This window comes from Macaca thibetana, chromosome 9 (assembly GCF_024542745.1).
Source record: "Macaca thibetana thibetana isolate TM-01 chromosome 9, ASM2454274v1, whole genome shotgun sequence".
NCBI lineage: Eukaryota > Metazoa > Chordata > Mammalia > Primates > Cercopithecidae > Macaca > Macaca thibetana.
In genome coordinates this window covers 46,478,588-46,499,360 of record NC_065586.1, presented here as the reverse complement: position 1 = coordinate 46,499,360, position 20,773 = coordinate 46,478,588, and the positions used below count along the sequence as shown (strand labels likewise).

At 37.7% G+C, this 20,773-nt stretch overlaps 1 pseudogene; it reads left to right on the top strand.

Moving 5' to 3' along the window:
- The first annotated feature begins 15,249 nt into the window (after positions 1-15,249).
- LOC126962237 (BEN domain-containing protein 3-like) lies at positions 15,250-20,543 on the top strand (annotated as a pseudogene).
- Positions 20,544-20,773: the final 230 nt, after the last annotated feature.

The window sequence follows — 20,773 nt, the reverse complement described above, 5'->3', positions numbered from 1 at the left end:
TATGTTTTCCATAATCAAACACAGTTTGATTACGTTACATTTAGCACAAGCAACCCCAGTTTTGTTTGGTTTGGTCTGTTGGGGCCTAGTGCATGAGCTCAGTCCAAAACAATGGCCTCCCATAATTTCCTTTAAAAAAGTCCTTTTTTTTTAGGTCAGGTTCTCACTTAGGTGAGAGAGTGACCAAACTTAGGGCCTTAGCACCACTCTCAGTTACCATTATTTTGGGTTTCTGGTCTCAGCATGTCATTTGTAAGTTATGGTGTCCTTATGGTTGTGCATTTCTTTCAGCTCTTGTCATTCCAGTTAAAGAGAGACCATTTGACATTCTAGAGATGGCTGCATGCAAACATTTAAAACTTTTAAGAGAATAAAGCACACCAGGGAGATTATTATGACCATCAGGAGGATAATATCAAGAGTTTGGAGTATTCTCCTTACCCAGGGTCCCCATAAACCAAACCACCTAAAATTAAATAGATCAAAGAATGAGCTATATAAAGAGTCTACTCACTTAACTAAGGAGTATATTCATTAATCCCCTACCACTTAATCTCTATAATATGTGACGTTTTCTTCATAGGCCATAAGTGCCAGCAACTGTACAGATACTTTTGTTTAGCCAGTAACTAATCTAGAGCAATTCTATTATTTAGCATAACTTTCACAAGAGAATTTTCAGTTTGTCGTGTAACCATAGTCTTACAGTAGAATCTGCTTCAGAGCCTATCATGAGGGATGCATTTTTAATCATTGCATCTTTTATTCCAAACTATAGAAAAAGGACCTAACAAATGATGCCCTTTTAGAAGAGTGAAAGCCTCCCAGCAATGTTCTCCTTAACCCATGATGTGGGTTAAGAGGAGTAAATCAATGTTCTGTTTCTGATTATGAGGCCATGTATGTACCATTAAAGTTTCTCATCTACATTGGGCTTCATTTTTGTCTATTAAGGTATAAGGTTATCCATGTATAAAGCTGGCCGCAAAACCCTTCACAAAAAAAAAGTATACCCCATAAGTGCACACAAGAGAACGCTTTCACTTGTTTTTCATAGAAGCATAAGCAAGGGAAAAATAATCAAAGATAAGAGTCTCATGATAGTAGAGAACTCTTGATCTGAGATCTTGGGAAAATCTGTTCACATCAAGGATGCCATCTCCTTCTGGGGAGAAACCCCACTGGTTAGCTTTTCTTTAAGGGTTCTAATGGGTGTACAGTTCCAAGACTGTAAAGGGAGACTTCTCAGTTGTGAGATTATGAACCCAAGGTTCAAGGTCCTGAAGTTTTGCTGTAGTGTGGATGCCAATGACAGTCTTTCTTTGATGTTCTCAGAAGATCAGTCTTCAGGTTCTAGTTTATGAAGGGGTTGATTGTCTTCAGTGAACCATAAAAACCTTACTTTACCTGGTAAAAAAAAACACTGTAGTCTAATGATCTACTGTTATAATGATGGCAGCAGCACCCCATCTGGAGCAGCCACTGCCATCACATTGGCTACAGTGGTGAAACATGGCCAGGAGCTGGGGACAAGTGGGAAACATGCCCCTTCTGAGTTGGTGGAGTTGGAGCTTCCTGGGAACAGTTGCAGCAGCCCAAGTAGTGGCTGCAGACCTGGGCCTCCCACTCCATGGAGCAGGCAGGAGACCTGTCCTTGAAGGTGCAGCTACAGATGCCCAAGCCACGGCTGCAGAGCCAGGCATCTCTACACTCTTGGGGGCACAGGAAAAAACCCCAGGCCCTTGCAGACTTGAAGGTATCTTCTGCTCCCATTGCCTGGCTCCTCCCCACTCTCAACACCTGCTCTGATCTTGGAGCATGGTTGTGGGTAGGTCCAGGTGCTGTTACAGTCTGGTGGGTGTGCACATGCTTGGGGCAGTGCTGACACACCAGTACCATGTTGCCTTTGGCCCCTGCCCAGGCTCTGGGCACTGACGAGCATGGAAGGGAAGCCAAGGAGATGCTGAGGGCAGCTTGGCACTGGCCTGCAGGCATCCTTTGGCACAAATAGCCTGGGTGCCATGAATGGCAGCAGGAGGCAGACAGGCTCCTGCACAGAAGGGGGTGGGCCCTTGGTGAGGCCCTACCTTCAGGCCAGGATGGGTGTGAAGGCTAGGGTCTGGGCTGCCAGTCCCATGGACCAGAGTGTAAACCTGTGATGCCTTTTCTGGGGCCGTCCATGGCTTCTCACAGACCAATCAGTGTGCATTTCCTCCTTTCTGTGACCCATAAAAGCCCCAGGCTCAGCCAAAACTGAGCAGACATTGGGATGACCAGCTACAGAGAGCAGCTACCCACTCCAGGGCCACGTCTCTTCTGAGACATGCAGATGTCAGGATGCCCAGCTGCAGAATGGAGGTGCCCACTCCAGGACATCCTCTGAATTATTCTGTTACTCATAGCTCCTCTTTGCTCACCTCCACTTGTCTGTATACCTCATTCTTCCTGGAGGCAGGACAAGAACTTGGGACCTGCCAAATGACAGGGCTAAAAATGCTTTAACACAAAGAAGGGTGAAACACACCCCTTGCTCACCATGTTGTGGATGACAAGAAGAGACAAGAAAAAAAGAGCTGTGGCTCTCTCTATGGGAACCCAGACCTGGGAGCTCACCAGACTGTTACTGTGTCTATATAGAAAGAAGTAGACATAAGAGACTCCATTTTGTTCTGTATGTGAGATGCTGTTAATCTGTAACCCTACCCCCAACCCTGTCCTTGCAAGAGACATGTGCTGTGGTGACTCAAGGTGTAATGGATTTTGGGCTGTGCAGGGTGTGCTTTGTTAAACAAGTGCCTGAAGACAGTATGCTTGTGAAAAGTCATCACCATTCTCTTAATCTTAAGTACCCAGGGACACATACACTGTGGAAGGTCACAGGGACCTCTGCCTAGGGAAGCTAGGTATTGTCCAAAGTTTCTCCCCATGTGGTAGTATGAAATATGGCCTCGTGGGAAGGGAAAGACCTGATCGTCCCCCAGCCCTACACCCGTGAAGGGTCTGTGCTGAGGAGGATTAGCAAAAGAGGAAAGAAGGCTTCTTGGCAGTTGAGATAGGGAAAGACATCTGTCTCCTGCCCATCCCTGGGCAATGGAACCTCTCGGTGTAAAACCCGATTGTATGTTCTATTTACTGAGATAGGAGAAAACTGTCTTAGGACTGGAGGTGGAACGTGCTAGCAGCAATGCTGCTCTTTGTGCACAGAAAATGTTTATGGAGATGTTTGCATATGCACATCAAGCCACAGCACTTTTCCTTAAACTTATTCATGTCACAGAGATCTTTATTCACATGTCTTTCTGCTGACCTTCTCCCTACTATGACCCTATTGTCCTGCCACTTCCCTTTTTCTAAAAGACGGTAAAGATAATTATCAATAAATACTGAGGGAACTCAGAGACCGGGGCTGGCAAGCGGGTCCTCTGTATGCTGAGCGCCGGTCCCCTGGGCCCACTTTTTCTTTCTCTATACTTTGTCTCTGTGTCCCCTTCCTTTTCTCAAGTCTCTCATTCCACCTGACGAGAAACACCCACAGGTCTGGAGGGGGCAGGCCACCCCTTCACTGTGGAAGCTGCTTGTGGTGTGTCTGGTCCAGCCAAAGCCTTATAGTGAGCTAGCACCCATGCTGGCACCTGGGGCTGCCTGTCCCAGCTGCAGCAGCTTGTGTGTCTACCTGTGTTAAAACATATTGAACAACATGAACTTCCACTCACCAAGCCCGACTTGATCGCCCAGTCTACCAGTAGCAGATGACAACATTGAACCCCTGATATGGTGACATTCTCTGGAGTAATCAGCTGGCTGCCTGGGATGTAGTTGATTAATTTCTGGAAGCGCATTGTGAACAAGCTTGAGAGTTAACTTTGAAAAATATATAACATGATAATACTAATGAAAAGAAAGCTGGATTAATATATTAATTTCCAATAAAAAGACTTCAGAGAAAGAACAATTATAGGGGGATACAAACGGGTATTACATAGTAACAAAAGGTTTAATTTTCCAAGTAAACGTAACAATCCTTAATGTGTTTGCATGTAACAGGCTGTCAAAACACATGAGGTGAAAACAGATAGAATTGCAAGAACAGACAGATACATCCACTATTATAATTGGAGATGTTAACATCTCTCTATCAATAATGAATAGAACCAGCAGGTGGAAAATCAGTAAGGACATAGTTCAACTGAATAGCACCAAAATTAGTGAGTCCCAGTCTCTCTTCCCGGAAGTTGATTCTTGAGCAGGACGTCAGGAGTAGAGTGATGTCCAGGCCATATCTAATAACAAATAAATCAGAATCTGGACATGATATGTAGGCATTCATTTCTTTAAAAAAAATTGCCCCAGGTGATTCCACTGTGAATCTAATGTTAAGAAGAAATATGTGCAGTCATTTTCTTTGAATTCATTCTGCCTGAGATATCTAGAGTTGTTTTGGTTCTTGACATTGTTTTGTTTAGCAATTCATTCACTCAATTTTGTGAATTAACTTTCAAGAAATGCCTTTTCCTTGTTATAAAATTATATTGTTTTATGTGATTATAATTTTTAAATTGTGATAGAAGTTGCTATCCCAATGTTGGTCAAAGGAAACAACATTTCAGTTGACAGGAGAAATAAATTTCAGAGATCTATTGTACATTATGTAATAGATCTATAGTGACTATAGTTATAGTGACTATGGAAATAGTCACTATAGTCAATAACAGTAGTATATAATTTAAAATAACTTAAAAATTATTAAGAGTAGATTTTAACTATTCTACATATATTTTTCTTAGTGACATGTGCATCTTCTGTCATCTTCCATGGGAAATTTGATGCAACCTCACCTGAGGCCATCACTTTTTCCTTGATGCTACGAACCATCCTATCATGTGTTTGTACCATATCAATAGTGAAATGGACAGTGCTCTGATAGGGGTATACTCTTTTATCCCAATCTATATCCCAACACACAATAGCCCAGTATTCTTAGAATCCAGTTGTATTCATACTCTCCTGGATCATTTCTGTTCCTTTGTAATATAGTCCCTTTCTTCCCTTATAGGCTCATACGACATTAACAGACACTTTTCAGAAAGACAGGTAAATCATTTGTTAAAATCTCATTACTGTTAACAGAAACATATATATGCATGTATATGTGTGTACTGTATTAAAAAAGTGGAATTACAGTTTATCTAGAAAAGAAAAAAATACCTCATCTAAGTGTGGAAATGAATAATCCTGAAATCGCACCATACAATTGTCTCTATCATGTTTCCACAGATAAGTCAAAAATTTTAAAAATCTTATTGTTCATGCAAAAATGCAGAAAACAATACCTCTAATATGTTTGTATTCTATTGTACTTTCACAGACGCTGTTTGATACTTAATACTATGTTTATTAAGAAAATAATAAATCTTTGCAATGGCTTGGAATTAAAATTTCCTGTAAAAATGATTATGTAGATCAAGAAAACTTGCAATTTTCTGGACTCCTGATATTTTAAATAAAAGTAGTTTCCAAAGGTGATATTTTATTATTTTAATTTTTAATGTAAATTTTCACAATATAACCATCCCATATAATTTTAGTTTTCAACTATTATTTTTGTGAACTCATTATTTATTAAGAAACAATTACTTTTAAATACTAACTTATAATTCTTATGTTATAATTAAAAATCACAGTTCGTTGAATAAAATATCTGATTTATGACTCCCTAAGTCAACGTTAAATTATTTTATTGCTATATCATGTATTTTGATGATCATAACTCTAGGTTTATATAGTAATTTCACTCCACTTTCATTTACATACCTAGGAAATTTGCAGTTAATTCCAATTTGAATAACATCTTTATAACTAAATTTATTATGAAGCTCAACATGACAATTTAGTATAGTTAATCTCCATTTCATTTTACTTTTGCACAACTTTTCCAATGAAGTGATCCTCTGAGATTAGGACTAGTTGAAATCGTAGGGCAAATATATAAATTACTTAGAAGGAAGACTTAAGATGCTTTAACTTATGCATTGATTTTGAACACAGAAATGAGAGGAAAGCTTGGATAATTTTATAATGAAATGCTAAGCATTTTTTTCCCTCAAGAGGAAAAAGTTTCAAACTGAATATTACTCAAAGATTAACCATTTAACTGTATAGCATGGGACATTTTGGGCATGGCAAATTCTAACACAGGAGACTGCTAGAAGTTCTCAGCCACACAGAAATTTGACTGCTTAATTTTGAAAGCTGCAGAGCTGTAAATTTTTTTATCTTGTTTTTACATGTAACTCAGAAACTACTCTGAAAAACTCTCTTAATACTCTTTATGGCCAGGCACAGTGGCTCACGCCTGTAATCCAAGCATTTTGGGAGGCCGAGGTGGGTGGATCACCTGAGGTCTGGAGTTCGAGACCAACCTGGCCAACAAGGTGAAACCCCACCTCTATTAAAAATACAAAAATTAGCTGGGCGTGGTGGCACACGCCTGTAATCACAGCTACTCGGGAGGTTGAGTCAGGAGAATTGCTTGAACCCGGAAGATGGAGGTCACAGTGAGCCAGTATCGCACCATTGCACTCCAGCCTGGGCAAAAAGAGCGAAACTCCATCTCAAAAAAAAAAAAAACAAAAAAAAAAAACAAAAACAGAAAACAAATAGTTTTTACTTTATTTATCCCAAAATATGTCAAAAATGACATAATGGTACACTTGCTTTTTTCTGTAGTCAAAACCATTTTGAAAATAAACTTGAAGTATACAGTGTAGAATCCAAGGGCAGAAAATAAAGGCTAAACATAGAACTAAGAACCTGTCCAACATCAAGGCAGCGCCTTTTTATCAATTTCTCTCACTCCAGGGCAACATTTGTTTCCTTATTCTTGTACTCTTTGTATCTCCATTGCTTGCCTGTGGGTCAGTAATATTATTCTTTATAATATTATGGAGGCCAAATGGCTTTGCTCATTCAGTATGCATCATTATTATATTCTTCATCTCAATTAGAATTCTCAAGTGAAAGAGGCTTATTGATTTCCAACCAATAAATGGATAACTTCCACCTAAATCAAGCGTTCATTCATTGTCCAATCCACTGGACCAGATGGGCTTGCATCATACATGGAAGCAAGAGTCCTAACGTGCTGTAAGGGTTGGCTCTCACAGATGTTCTTGAGTGGGCAGGTTTCCTTACAAAACATAGTATAGTAAGATTGTGGCATTCAGACAGCTCTTCAATCTTTAAAGGAACTGTGGAAGTAAACCAGGGTGCCATGGATTATCAAATATTGTGGATTGGTCGGGCGCGGCGGCTCACCCCGGTAATCCCAGCACTTTGGGGAGGCCGAAGCGGGCGGATCACGAGGTCAGGAGATCCAGACCATCCTGGCTAACACAGTGAAACCCCGTCTATACTAAAAAGTAAAATTAAATAAATTTAAAAAATACAAAAAATTAGCCGGGCGTGGCGGCGGGCGCCTGTAGTTCCAGCTACTAGGGAGGCTGAGGCAGGAGAATGGCGTGAACCCGGGAGGCGGAGCTTGCAGTGAGCTGAGATCGCGCCACTGCACTCAAGCCTGGGAGGCAGAACAAGACCCCATCTAAAAAAAAATATATATATATATATATAGTGATCAGGTGACCTCTAGGTTTCTCAATGGCACTTAAGGTAATTACCCTGCACTTTCATCTATTTTATAATATTGCCTTTATTTTTTTCCATGAAAGAATTAGGTTTGGAAAAACAAGAAAAACAAGCTTAAAATTATTTCTCTAGTGAATTGTGTTTATAAATCTTTAGCTTAGCTTGAGTCCCCCCCTTTGTGAAATGTATAAATCCTTTTGATACATTAACAAACACTTGGAAAATGACTTATTAAGTTGAATTCTCTAATATAAGTGTTATAAGTGAAGGCTTAATTATTCAGCATTACTGAATTCAATATACCTGCCTTTTCAGTTTGCCTAGGGTGACAAATACATTTCCCATTACAGCTTGACAATGTAACACAGCCTTATTTCATTTTTATTGTAAATAAAATCATACTCTAATATGTTTTACCTGAATACAGCAAAGTGTATATTCAACTACTTCCCAATAGGGAAAATTTTTAAGAAGCTATTTCTTTTAGCCCACAGCTTTATTTTCCTTTTATATAACAGAAAAATACGTTGTGTGAAATAAAACCTTCTTACAGGTAATGAGACCCCATTGAATTTTAATGTAAGACAATTGAAGACCCATTTTTAAATAAGCCATTGGGAAGAATTAATATAATTAAGAATTGAAAAAACTAAAGATATAAAAACAACCTAGGAATATTTCTATTTCTTCCTCATTTTCTTGAGTTTTAAAAGATGTGGAAACATTTTGACAGCTATAGAAAATGACCTAGGGACAAATATACTCTCTATTCCTGACATAAAATGATATGCTTATTGTATTTCTCATAAAACTCAGCATAAAACTATATAACTAATAGTTACCTAAAAGGAGTTCCTAAAATAAATATATACGTTATTAATACGTGACATGACTGAGTTACTTGTGAAAAACTACAAATTATTCAATATATTTTAACATAGGATTTAGTGAGTATCAATATGGTATCCATTCCTTGATTCTGTTTTTCATAGTGCACTTGAATATGTATGTTAATACTTTTGAATAAGTGCATTATGCTATGAAATGTTTTAATGAGAAAAATGAATCTATGTAAGGCAGCTTCATTTATATTTTGTTCCTGTCATGTTACATTGCTGAAATTTTGTATTATACTAGACATGACTAATTTTTAAATATGTAATTGTATATAAAGTTCTCAATGTTAATGTCTGGAGGACACAGAATAAAAATAGAAGAAAAGTTAAAAAATTAAATGTAAACTATATTTTGCATATGAATAAGAATATTATAAATACCATATTTATATACTATGTTTGTATATCTTTACACAATGCCAGAAGGTATATGTGGCAGATGTAGAATAATATCTCTGCATAAACATAAAATCAAGATACATAATACTTTAAAATGTTTTCCATTGAAGTGTAATTGACAGAAACTGAACATATCCAGTGTATTTTTAAAGTTTTGGCATATTGGTACAGAAGAAAACACCATGGCAATCAAGATCATGAACATATTCACTTCCCCAAAGTTACTCTGTGTCTTTAGTAATGGCTTCTTCCCCTCTTCCCTACTCAATCTCCATGCAACTACTAATCTATTTCTGATACTACAGAATGGTTTACACTGGTAGAATTTTATGTAAATGGACTCACACAAAATCTATTCTTTTTTGTCTGTCTTTTGCACTCAACATAATTACTCTGACTTTTGCCTGTGCTGATACTGGTAACAACACTTCTTTCTTTTTTTAATTAATAGATTTTATTTTTAGAACAATTTTAGGTTTATAGTAAAAACTAACAAAGCAGAGAGAATTTCCATACACTTTCTTCTACCCTCCATATTCTTTATGATTAATATCTTGCATTAGTGTGGTACATTTGTTATAACTGATGCATCAACATTGACATATTATTATAAATGAAAGTCCATACATTAGTTTTATATTAGGGTTCACTCTTGTCATTATACATTTCATGCGTCTGGACAAATGTCAGGTATCCACTACTACAATATTATAAGAATAATTTTACTTTCTTAAACATTTCTGTGCCTGAGTTATTCATCCCTTCCCTTGGAGACTCCTGGAAATTCTGATCTTTTTACAGTTTTTCCCTTTTTAAGAATGTTATATCATTGGAATTATACAGTATACAGCCTCTTCAGATTAGTTTCTTTCACTAAGTTATATGCATTCTAGGCTCTTACATGTTTTGTATGGCTTGATAGCTTATTTTTTATCACTGAATATCCCATTTTATAGATATGCCAGTTTATTGAACCATTACTCACCTGTTGCGGGCAACTGGTAGCTACCAAATTCTGTTATGAGAGAAGTTTTAGTAGTATGAAGTAAGAGGAAATAAATACGGGGGATTTTCTAGTCTTCTCTATTACATATAAATTGCAAGATTTGGCTACTTGACACATGACTCCGAAGGAGTCATGTGACATTTTTGTGTAGAAATAGTTTTGACTCATTTGGATAGGAGTGAAGTTACTGGTCCATGTGGTAAGACTACATTTAACTTTGTAAGAAACTGCAAAGCTATCTTCTAACGTGGCTGTGCCATTTTGCATTCGCATAAGCAATAAATGAGAGTTTCCCTTGCTCTTTATCTTCAACACAATTTAGTGTTGTCAGTGTTTTGGATTTTAGCCATTTTAGTAGGCATGCGGTGGTATCTCGTTCGAATGAGCAATTCTTTAATAATATATGATGTTGAGCGTATTTCATTTGCTTATTTGCCATCAATATATTTTCCTCGGTCAAATGTCTGTTCACATCTCCTGCCCATTTTTTAACTGGATTAGTCATCTTTATTTTTTTCTTTTTGAGTTTTAAGAGTTCTGTGGAGTGCTCATAGCAGTTCTTTACTGGATACATGTTTTGTAAACAGTGTGAGACTTCCGTTCCAAAAAAAAAAAAAAAAAAAAAAAAAAAAAAAAAAAAAAAAAAAAAAAGAGTTCTGTGGAGTGCTCATACCAGTTTCTTTACTGGATACCATGTTTTGTAAATATTGTCTCCCAGTCTTGGCTTGTTTTTTTAAATATTAACTATGTCTTTCTTACAGCAAAAGTTTTAATTTTTATGAAATTCAGCCTATAACATTCTTCTATAGCCTCACAGTTTTATATTTAAATCTATTATCCATTCTTGTATATTGTGTAAACACAGTGTCTAGATTCTTTTTATGGATGTGGATGTTCAATTGTTCCATCACTGTTTGTTGAAAGTCTGGTTTTGCGCGTGTGTGTGTGTGTGTTTGTGTGTGTGTGAAGTTGTATCTCGTGTTATGAGTACACCGTGTTTGGTTTATTTATTCACCCACTGATAAACTTGGGGTTGTCTACAGTTTAGTGTTATTATAAATAAGTTTGCCATGGACACTTGTAAACACATTCTTGTATGTATATGTGCCATAATGTTTTCTGCTTAAAGAGCAAGTGGAATAAGTAGGTAAAATGGTGGGTGTCTATTTAACTTTGTAAGAAACAGTCCATTTTTTTTTCCCAGAATGGCTGTATCATTTTACTTTCCTACCATCAGTATTTGCGAGTTACGGTTGTTCTAAATCATCACCAGCACACACAAGTCTCCCAGGTTGAGTGCAGTGGCATTTTAATTGTACTTACTCTAGTAGGTGTGGAATGGCATCTCATTTAATTTGTATTTCTCCAATGGCTAAAGATATTGAACATCTTTTGATGTGATTACCTGCGGTCTCTGAATTTCCTCTGGCAAAGTATGTGTTCAAATATATTCTTTTCCTTATTTTTTATTATTGGTCTGCAATTTTCCTTATAACTGAGTTTACATATTCTAGATACACATTCTTTATCAGATATAATTGGTAAATGTATATTCCTAGTTTGAGGCATATAGGGTAGAAATATAGAATTTTTTGTTTTTATGAAGTCATATTTATTGTTGTTATAATTGTTTTTTCTGTTTGTTCTCTAGGTTGTTCTTTTGGGCCACATCGAAGCAATCTTTGTCTAGCCAAAAGCCACAAATAATTTCTCATTTTTTGGCTTCTGGAAGATGTACAGTTAAATTTTATATTTAGGACTGTTATCGAATTTGATTAAATTGCTCTCTACAATATGATATTTGAATTGATGAAAAATTAGTAAATATTAATATTGTTTAAAGTAGCCAAATCTTGCAATTTATATGTAATAGAGAAGACTAGAAAAGTCCCCATATTTATTTCCTCTTACTTCATACTATTAAAATTTGTATTTAGACATTTGGTTTCTCAGATAAACATTACATTCCCCAGTATATGGTTCTATCTGGCTTGGTGACAACATGATGAACATTTAAGATGTGAGCAGAACTAATACATACACATTCTTTTTAATGTCTTTAACTGAATGGGATATTGGCCCATTTTTTCCTCCAGTTTATTGATACACTGAATATTGACATGTTATTTTCCAATATTGAGACAATCAATGACACGACTTTAAGAGTAACGATGTAAAAATTATAGATGTTGTCTGAGTTTATCAACAATCCCCTGGATTAGAGCCCCCTACCAGTCCTAGGTCATCTAATATACAGACACTCTGTTCAGTAGAAATATATATATATATTTTTATTATACTTTTAAGTTCTAGGGTACATGTGCACAACATGCAGGTTTGTTACATAGGTATACATGTGCCGACTTGGTTTGCTGCACCCATTAACTCGTCATTTACATTAGGTATTTCTCCTAATGCTATCCTTCCCCTCTCCCCCAACCCCATGACAGGCCCTGGTGTGTGATGTTCCCCACCCTGTGTCCAAATGTTTTCATTGTTCAGTTCCTACCTATGGGAATACATTTTTAAATCGTCTTTTAAAGGTTTTATTACATTCTGATAGAACATTCTCAGAAAGAATAAATAATTTAATACAAGAAGTGGGCCCCTTCATGTAACAAAACAAACCACCACTACAGCAACAACGAAAAACACTAATGAATGTGGTTTTAGCTTTGCAACAGCATGACAGACTAGCAAGTTAATGACATTTATTATGCCACAGAAAATATTCATTGAATTGTCATTCTAATGACTTTATAAAAATCAACTCAATATCAACACTAGAAAAGATGATGAAAAAATACTTCAGTACATTCACGTGTTGGCTTGTTAACATTTTTAAGAGTCCATAAGAGAAAAATGCATCCAATGTTGACAAAAATATTTTTCGAGTATCTTGTGGGTATGTACAAGTAACTACTATGTGAACAAAAGTCACTTTATAATTATATAATTTCTGACACTTAAAAAAGTTTATTGTGCAAAAGAAGATATATATTCTAATACTAAATCTGCATATAAAATAATTGACTTATTTAAATAATTTAAGATGTTCTTTTATATATTTATATTAAAAACATTGCAGAGAATAAAAAAGGCATTATGCAGGCTACTTATGGTTTTTGATGTTTGGATCTACAATACATGTGTCAAAGATTGTGGAAATAAATCAAACAATATATTCAATTGGACTTAACTGCATTATTAAATGCTAAGTGTTGTATACCATCTGTTTGCACATAACACTTTTAAATTTAGGTAAAATTATTATCATAAAGTTATATGAATTTATTTTACTCCATGTTATTATTTATGTATTGTTCGGAACATTTGCTTAAAAATCATACTTGGACATAGTAAGTATCAGATACTTTACATCCTTGGAATCAGTTATTTTATAACAGTATATACTGAACATCATTACTCCTTTTCAAACATAAATAATGCAATACAAATTGGACAAACCTTCAGGGAAGATCTGGGATCAAAAAGGAGGTGTTGAAACATCACATGTACTCCATAATTCTATACAAATATTTTGTACCCATAATATTTAAAATACAAAAAATTAAAAGGTACATTTTCCTCAAAGTGCATGCTTCTTTTGCTATGCAAAACTGCAGGATGTGGAAAGAAGTGTATTAAAACACTGAATCATTTTATGTGGAGGATAAAAGGGATGGTACCAAATGTACCGCTTCATGTAGTGCACTGATACATTCAATACGAACGATGTATTAACTTCAAGATAACATGAGAAAGTTAAATTATCTAACTTATTTCAAACTAAGGGAGAGTATGTTCTCATTATTAGAAGCCAGAATTCTGCTTATCCATTTCTATTATTAGAAAAAACATAATTTGTATTTTTGTCTTAAAAATAGACACCTTGATATAATTCTCTAAAAATGTAGCATGATAGTCTGTTTACAGAGTTTATATCATTCCAAGACTGCATTTCTAACGTGAGAAAATATTAAAGGATATAAACTCACTCCTCTCTACAAAATTCCATATTTTTGATGCAATGGCTTTAAAATGTATGGAAGGGGAGCATGGAAGCAATCCATACCTGGAAAGCATTCTATCCATGCCTTTGAAAAGGTTATCTAGTAGTAGGTTCTCATCAGTCCCTGGCTATGTAATGTGTATAGCTTAAGATGTTTAAGAAAGAAGGATAAAGTGCTCAATATAAATTATTTCAAGCACTTTTATTCGAATATTGAGTCATATATTTGCTTTCTGTAAGTCATCTTATCTATAAAATAATTGTTGAGAAAGGCAAATAGAATATGTGGAGGAATTAAAAATTCAATTGTAGGGTGGTAAATGAAAACCAAAGTTTTCATTCACCACATTAAATGTAAATGGGTATTACACTCAATTTAAGCAGCAAAGTTGCTTGTTTTTTTTTTTTTTTTTTTTTTTTTTTTTTTGAGACTGAGTCACACTGTCTCCTGGGCTGGAGTGCAATGGCACGATCTCCTTCACTGCAACCCCCGCCTGCCAGGTCCAAATGATTCTCCTGCCTCAGCCTCCTGTGTAGCTTCTTAAGATGTGAAGATTTTTAAATTAAGATGATTCTTGGGATGAACCAGCTTGTGTTGGTTAAAGATTTTTATTTACATATTTTTTATAATTTTTTAACTTATTTTCAGGTCAATGGCACACGTGTAGGTTATATAAGTAAACTAGTGTCACAGGGTTTTGTTGTGCAGATTATTTCACCATTCAGTACCCATTAATTAAGCCTAGTATCCATTCATTGCTTTTCCTGATCTTCTGCTTCCTCCCGCCCTCTACCCTGCCAGAGGCCCCAGGATCTGTTTCCCTCTATGTGTTCATGTGTTCTCATAATTTAGCTCCCACTTGTAAATGACAATATGAAGTATTTGGTTTTCTGTTCCTGCATTAGTGTGCTAAGGATGAAGGCCTCCATCCAGCTCCATCTATGTTCCTGCAAAGGACTTGATCTCACTCTTTTTTATGGCTGCCTACTATTCCATGGTATATATGAACCACAAAATAAAGATGGTTCTTAACTTTTAAATTAAGATTTTTAAATTAAGATGAATCTTGATTTTTAAATTAGGATGGTTTTAAGATAGTTTTATAGATGGATTAGACAGATAAATAATGTATCTAGATAGGTAGAGATATCTAGTGATAGCTATCTCTATCTAGATATAGATAGTTGGTTTTCTATATAGACCTATCTATCTATATATGTATATATCTATATACGCCTACACATATCTCTATACACATATAGATATATATTTATATCTACATCTGTATTTCTACATGTATATAGGTATGTATATATCTACATGTATATATGTATATAGATATATACATAGATATCTGTATATATGCATATACATGCATATCTTTATCTGTCTACATGTATACAGATATTATATACACAAATAGATATATATATCAGTATGTAGATATATATGTAGATGTACAGAGATATCTGCATATATACATTTGTATATAGATATATATATAAATATAAATATATCCAAATATGTATATAGATATATATAGCTATACCTGTAGAAGATATCTACTATCTTCTATCTGTATATCTTCTACTATCTATAGAACCATCTTAATTTTAAAAATCTTTCATATATGTATATAAAAGGTAATCAAACACAAGCCAAGTGAAAATTTGTTTAGCTATGTTAATATCAGACAAAAGAGATTTTAAGGCAGAAATTATTACCTGAAAGGAAGATGTATCCATTATCCATATAAAAGAATCAATTATTGAGGAGGTTGTCACACAAGTTTGACACACATTTACAATTTTTATAGCACTAAAAGGAGCAATAGCCACATCCTCAATCATAAAGACTTTAATATGCCTTTTTCGATAACTGATAGCAAAAAGGATACAAAATATCAATAACACAGAAATTTAAAGCAGTAGGATTAAATATTTTGACATAAAAACTACACCCAAAAATAGCAAAACATACAATTTATTATAATATATTTGGAACATGCTTCAAAATTTACCATAGCTATCTACAGATATCTCTGTCTATCTAGGTAGACAGATGATAGATAGGTAGATAGATGATAGATAGATAGATAGATAGATAGATAGATAGATAGATAGATAGATAGATAGATAAAGATAGGCAGATATAGGCTGAGGTTAGGCCCAAAACAAGAATCAATAAATACCAAAAATTTGAAATCCTTGATAGTGTTTTTCATACAACAATGTTATTAAGCTGGAAATCTGTAGCAAGACTTTGGAAGTGAACAAATGTTTGGAAATTAAACATCATATTTCTAAGTTATTCATGGATCAAAAAAGTAATTGCAGTGAACATTAAAATATATTTTGAATTTAATAAAAATGAAAGTAAAAATACTGCTTGTTAAAAGTTGGGAGGCTTAGGCAAATCTCAGCTTGGAGATAAATGTATATGGTTACATAAATATGTTTAAAAATTAAAGCTTGAAAAAATTAATAATCTAATCATCAATCTCAAAAATTTAAAATGTGATGTCTAATTAAATCCAAAGAATTAAAAAAAGAGAAGATACATAAGAAGCAGGAGAAAAGGAAATAATCATAAAATAAATGAAATCAGCAAAAGCCAAAGTTACTTTGAAAAGATTGATAAAAATATACCATGACTATGCATGAAATTAAAAAAAAGAGTATCTACAAATTCTAAATATCATGAATAACAAGGAAATCATTATAGATTCTATAGTCATGAGAGAGAAAGAGAATGTAATAAGTAACTTTATCAAAAATTTTGAAATAATTTGATGAAATAGATACATTTCTAGAAAATCGTTAATAGTGACACAAGAATAAATAGCAAATCTAAGTAGCTCTAAAAATGAAAGTATAATTAAGGCTTTCCAAATGTAGTGAGTCTAAATCAAATAAAATATTAAAAATCTGAAATGTTTCTAGGAAGAAACATTGAATTCCTAATATAAACTATAATATATCATATGCAATCCCTTTACTGAAAATTGTGAAATTTTATTGAGAGAAATTAAAGACATTCAACAGAAATAAAGATGTACCATGTTCCTACGTAATTCCTGGTATTAGAAGAAAGATTCAGTATTTTAAATAAATCTATATTTGTAATACACTGAAAATCACAATACTGTGATTAGTAATAGCATATGTCTGCATTATATTTGGTGGCAACTGAAAAACTGACTATAAAATGCAAATTAAAATGCCGTGTATAGATAAGTTTGAAGAAAAAATATAATGTGAAGACTTCCACTATTTAAGTTTTTATGAATGTATATCAATTATGACATTATGGAAAAGGTACAAGTATAGATATTTCAATGAAACAGAATAGAGAGCTCATAAAGAGAACCACACAATATATTTAGCTGATTTGTGAAAAAATAGTGCTTCAGTACAGTGAGGAAAAGATTCATTTCAATAAATTGTGCTGTCTTTCATACATCCATACAGAGAAAAATGATTATTAACATCCAACCTCACAACATACACAAAAATTATTTCATATAGAAGCCAATGTGTAACATGAAACAGTACAGCTTTTAAAAAGTAATATAGAGGACACTTCCATGACCTTAAGATTTAAAAAAAAAAAGACTCAAAAACTAACCACTGAAGGCTAATAAATAAGATAAAGATAAATAGGTTAATAAATAGTAATAAAGTAACATAAAAAATAAGGATTTGTAATCATAAAATAACTCACTAAGAGTGAAAAGGCAAGCAACGGAATGGGAAATGAAATTTGCTAACATAAATACAGTAAGAACTCTTGATCAAAAGATACTTTTTAAACTCTACAAATGAATTTTTTGGAAAAATAAAATATGGCCAGGTACGGTGGCTCACGCCATTAATCCCAGCACTTTGGAAGGCCAAAGTGGGAGGACCACCTGAGTCCGAGAATTTGAGACTTGTCCGGGCAACACAGTGAGAGACCTCTGCCTCTACCAAAAAAATTTAAACATTTAGCCAGGCATGGTGGCTCTGGCCTGTAGTCCCAGCTACTCCTGAGTAGCCAGGCTATTTTAAGTCTGAGAGGTCAAGGATGCAGTGAGCTCTGATCAACCACTGCACTCCAGCCTGGGTGACACAGTCAGAACCATCTCCAGAAAAAATTGATGTAGAAGAACTTCTAAGAAGTGTGAGTGGACACAGAGGCCAAAGATGCTGCTCTAGGCTGCTCCGTAAATTCCAGGACTTCTGAGAAGCACCCTCTGGACAGTGTCTTCACTGCCCTCCAGGACTCGGCCGGTCAGCAGTGGCCCGCCAGACTCCATCCCCAGCGTGGAGAGGAGGCAGCTGATCCCAGAGGCGCTGCTAGCAGGCATGTGGAACCCGAGAATAGCTCGCCCTGCCAAGGCAATGGAGAGCAGGCCAGCAAGGCAGGAGCTCGGGCTCTGTGTGGCCAGGCAAGGAGGAGCGCTACAACCATGCCACCACCCCTTACTACAAGAAGCCTCTGCATGGCATCTCACACAGGTCATGGAGAAGAAGCCTCCCTCAGGGGACCTGCTAAACACTTATGAGCTCTTCCAGAAGGCAAATGCCAGCAACGGCCCCTTGCTGTTTAGGCTCTTGAATGAGCCACAGAAGTGGGATGGTGGCAGCACTGGGGCGGCCACCAACAGTCACCCTAACATCTACTTCCTGATCCAGAAGATGTTCTACATGCTCAACACCCTCACGTCCAACAGGTCCCAGCTGCACAGCAAAGTGGACCTGCTCTCCCTGAAGGTGAACCCCACTGAGATGGTGGCCAAATTCCAGCCGACCCCCACCACTCCAGAGCAGCTCACAGGCCACGGAGCTCAAGCAGATCATGGACCAGAGCCTGTCAGGCGGGGTCCTGGCCTGCAGCCCGCTGGTGCAGCTCTTCCCCAGGCTCTTCAGCCACAGTCAACTTCTCCTGAGGTTGCAGTGTCTGCAGCTTTGAGGCCAAGTGTAAGCTGGAGTCATTGCACCTGCAGCTCATCCACAACTACATGGAGATCTACTACCCCTCGGTGAAGGACATGGCTGTGTGACAGGCCGAGTGCCTGCCCCAGCTGAATAACTTCTTCAGCCACTTCTGGGCCCAGCGGGAGATGGAGAAAAGCCAGCCAGGTGGACAGGCTGCCAGCTTCTTTGAGGCTGAGCAGTGGACCTCAGAGATGAGGAGGACGGCCTGTCTCTGGACCGGAGCAGCAGCATCGCCTCAGACCATGTGGTGGACATGTAGGACCTCACTGAGTTCCTGGATGAAGCCTCTTCACCCGGCGAGTTTCCTGTCTTCCTCCTTCACTGGCTCTTCTCTGAGCTCTTCGACCATCGCAAGTTGGGCGAGCAGGACAGCTGCTACGGGGACAGCGGTAAGCAGGAGCTGGACCCGCAGAGGCTGCAGATCATCTGCAACAACACAGAGGTCTACTTCCCCCACATGCAGGAGGAGGAGGCCTGGCTGCAATAGTGCATCCAGCGCATCAACGACAAGCTCCAGGGCCTGAGGCTGGATGCAGGCAGCGAAGGCAAGCCCCCCACGTGTCGACTGCTATGACTCCTCCAGCCTGCCCAATGACATCTCAGTAATCAGGGTGGAGGATAACTTCCAGGGCCAGCGGTGCCGATCCAAGAAGATATGGCTGGTACCTATCGACTTGGACAAATTGGAGATCCTCCAGCCCAACTTGGAGGTGCCCGGCACCGACTGCCTGCTCAGCAAGGAGCATCTTCGCAGTATCTACCAGAGCAGCCTGTCCATTGGCAACTTCGCCTCTCACCTGCTGGTGTCCCTGTTCCCCAAGCTCTTCACCCATGAGAACCTGCACAAGCAGTACAGCTGCTGCGGCTCCCTGGGCAAGAGCAGCTGAACCCGTCCTGCATAAAGCTCATTTGCCACTACGTGCACCTGCTCTACCTCTGCACCAAAAATGACCACGTCTGGACCCTGGAGTTCATGGACAACCCGTGCCAGGACACGAGCAGAGGTCCTCCTACCAGCAGCAGTGCAAGGTCCACGTGCTGGCCCCGAGTGCAGAGACATGAGGAGCTATGCAATCAACCCCGAGAGGTTCGGGGAAGAGTTTGAGGGTCCCCTGCTGCCCCCAAGAGGAGCAGCAAGGACTTTTTCAAGACTCCCTTGGATGAGGTGGTGGTCCCTTGCCCAGCTTCCGGTACCCTCTCCCTACCTCCCTACCTGCTGTCCGACAAGGAGCTGCGTGAGATCATGCAGCACAGCCACTCCCTGGGCAACTTTGCCGCAGGGCTCCTCCACCACAGAGAACCTCCGCTGCAGTACAACCATTTCCGGGCTTGCAACAAGAAGCAGCTGGACCCTATGCAGCTGCCGCTCATCTGCCACAACGGGGAAGCTGTCTGCCCCGTGGAGGAGATGGGGCACTGCAAATGTATCCCCAGCATCGACGAGCGGTGCCGCTGCCCTAACAGGAAAAAATGCCACATCCTCAAGAAAGTGGAGAAGTGAAGGCCCGTGGCCTGCCCAGAGACTCGGGGTCACCAGAGACTGAGCAATGCTCGGGAGCATGCCTATGGCATCCACAGACAGGCACGTTATGTCCGTGGGGTGTGGCTGACTGCACTTACACACGCGAACACCCAACCACAAGAAAGAAGCCTTGAGTTTGGTCTCTTGTCCTTACGACTTCTGTCCTGTGTTCCTGGCAGCGCAGCCTGAGTGTGGGGAGCACAGGCTGTGAGAGCCGGGACTAGTGTGTAGGGGTCCTCTCTCCCTGGTCGTGTCCTCCCCAGCCCCTCACAACTTCAAATGCAAACTCAGCAGCTCTCTTGCTCCTCTTCCCGTAT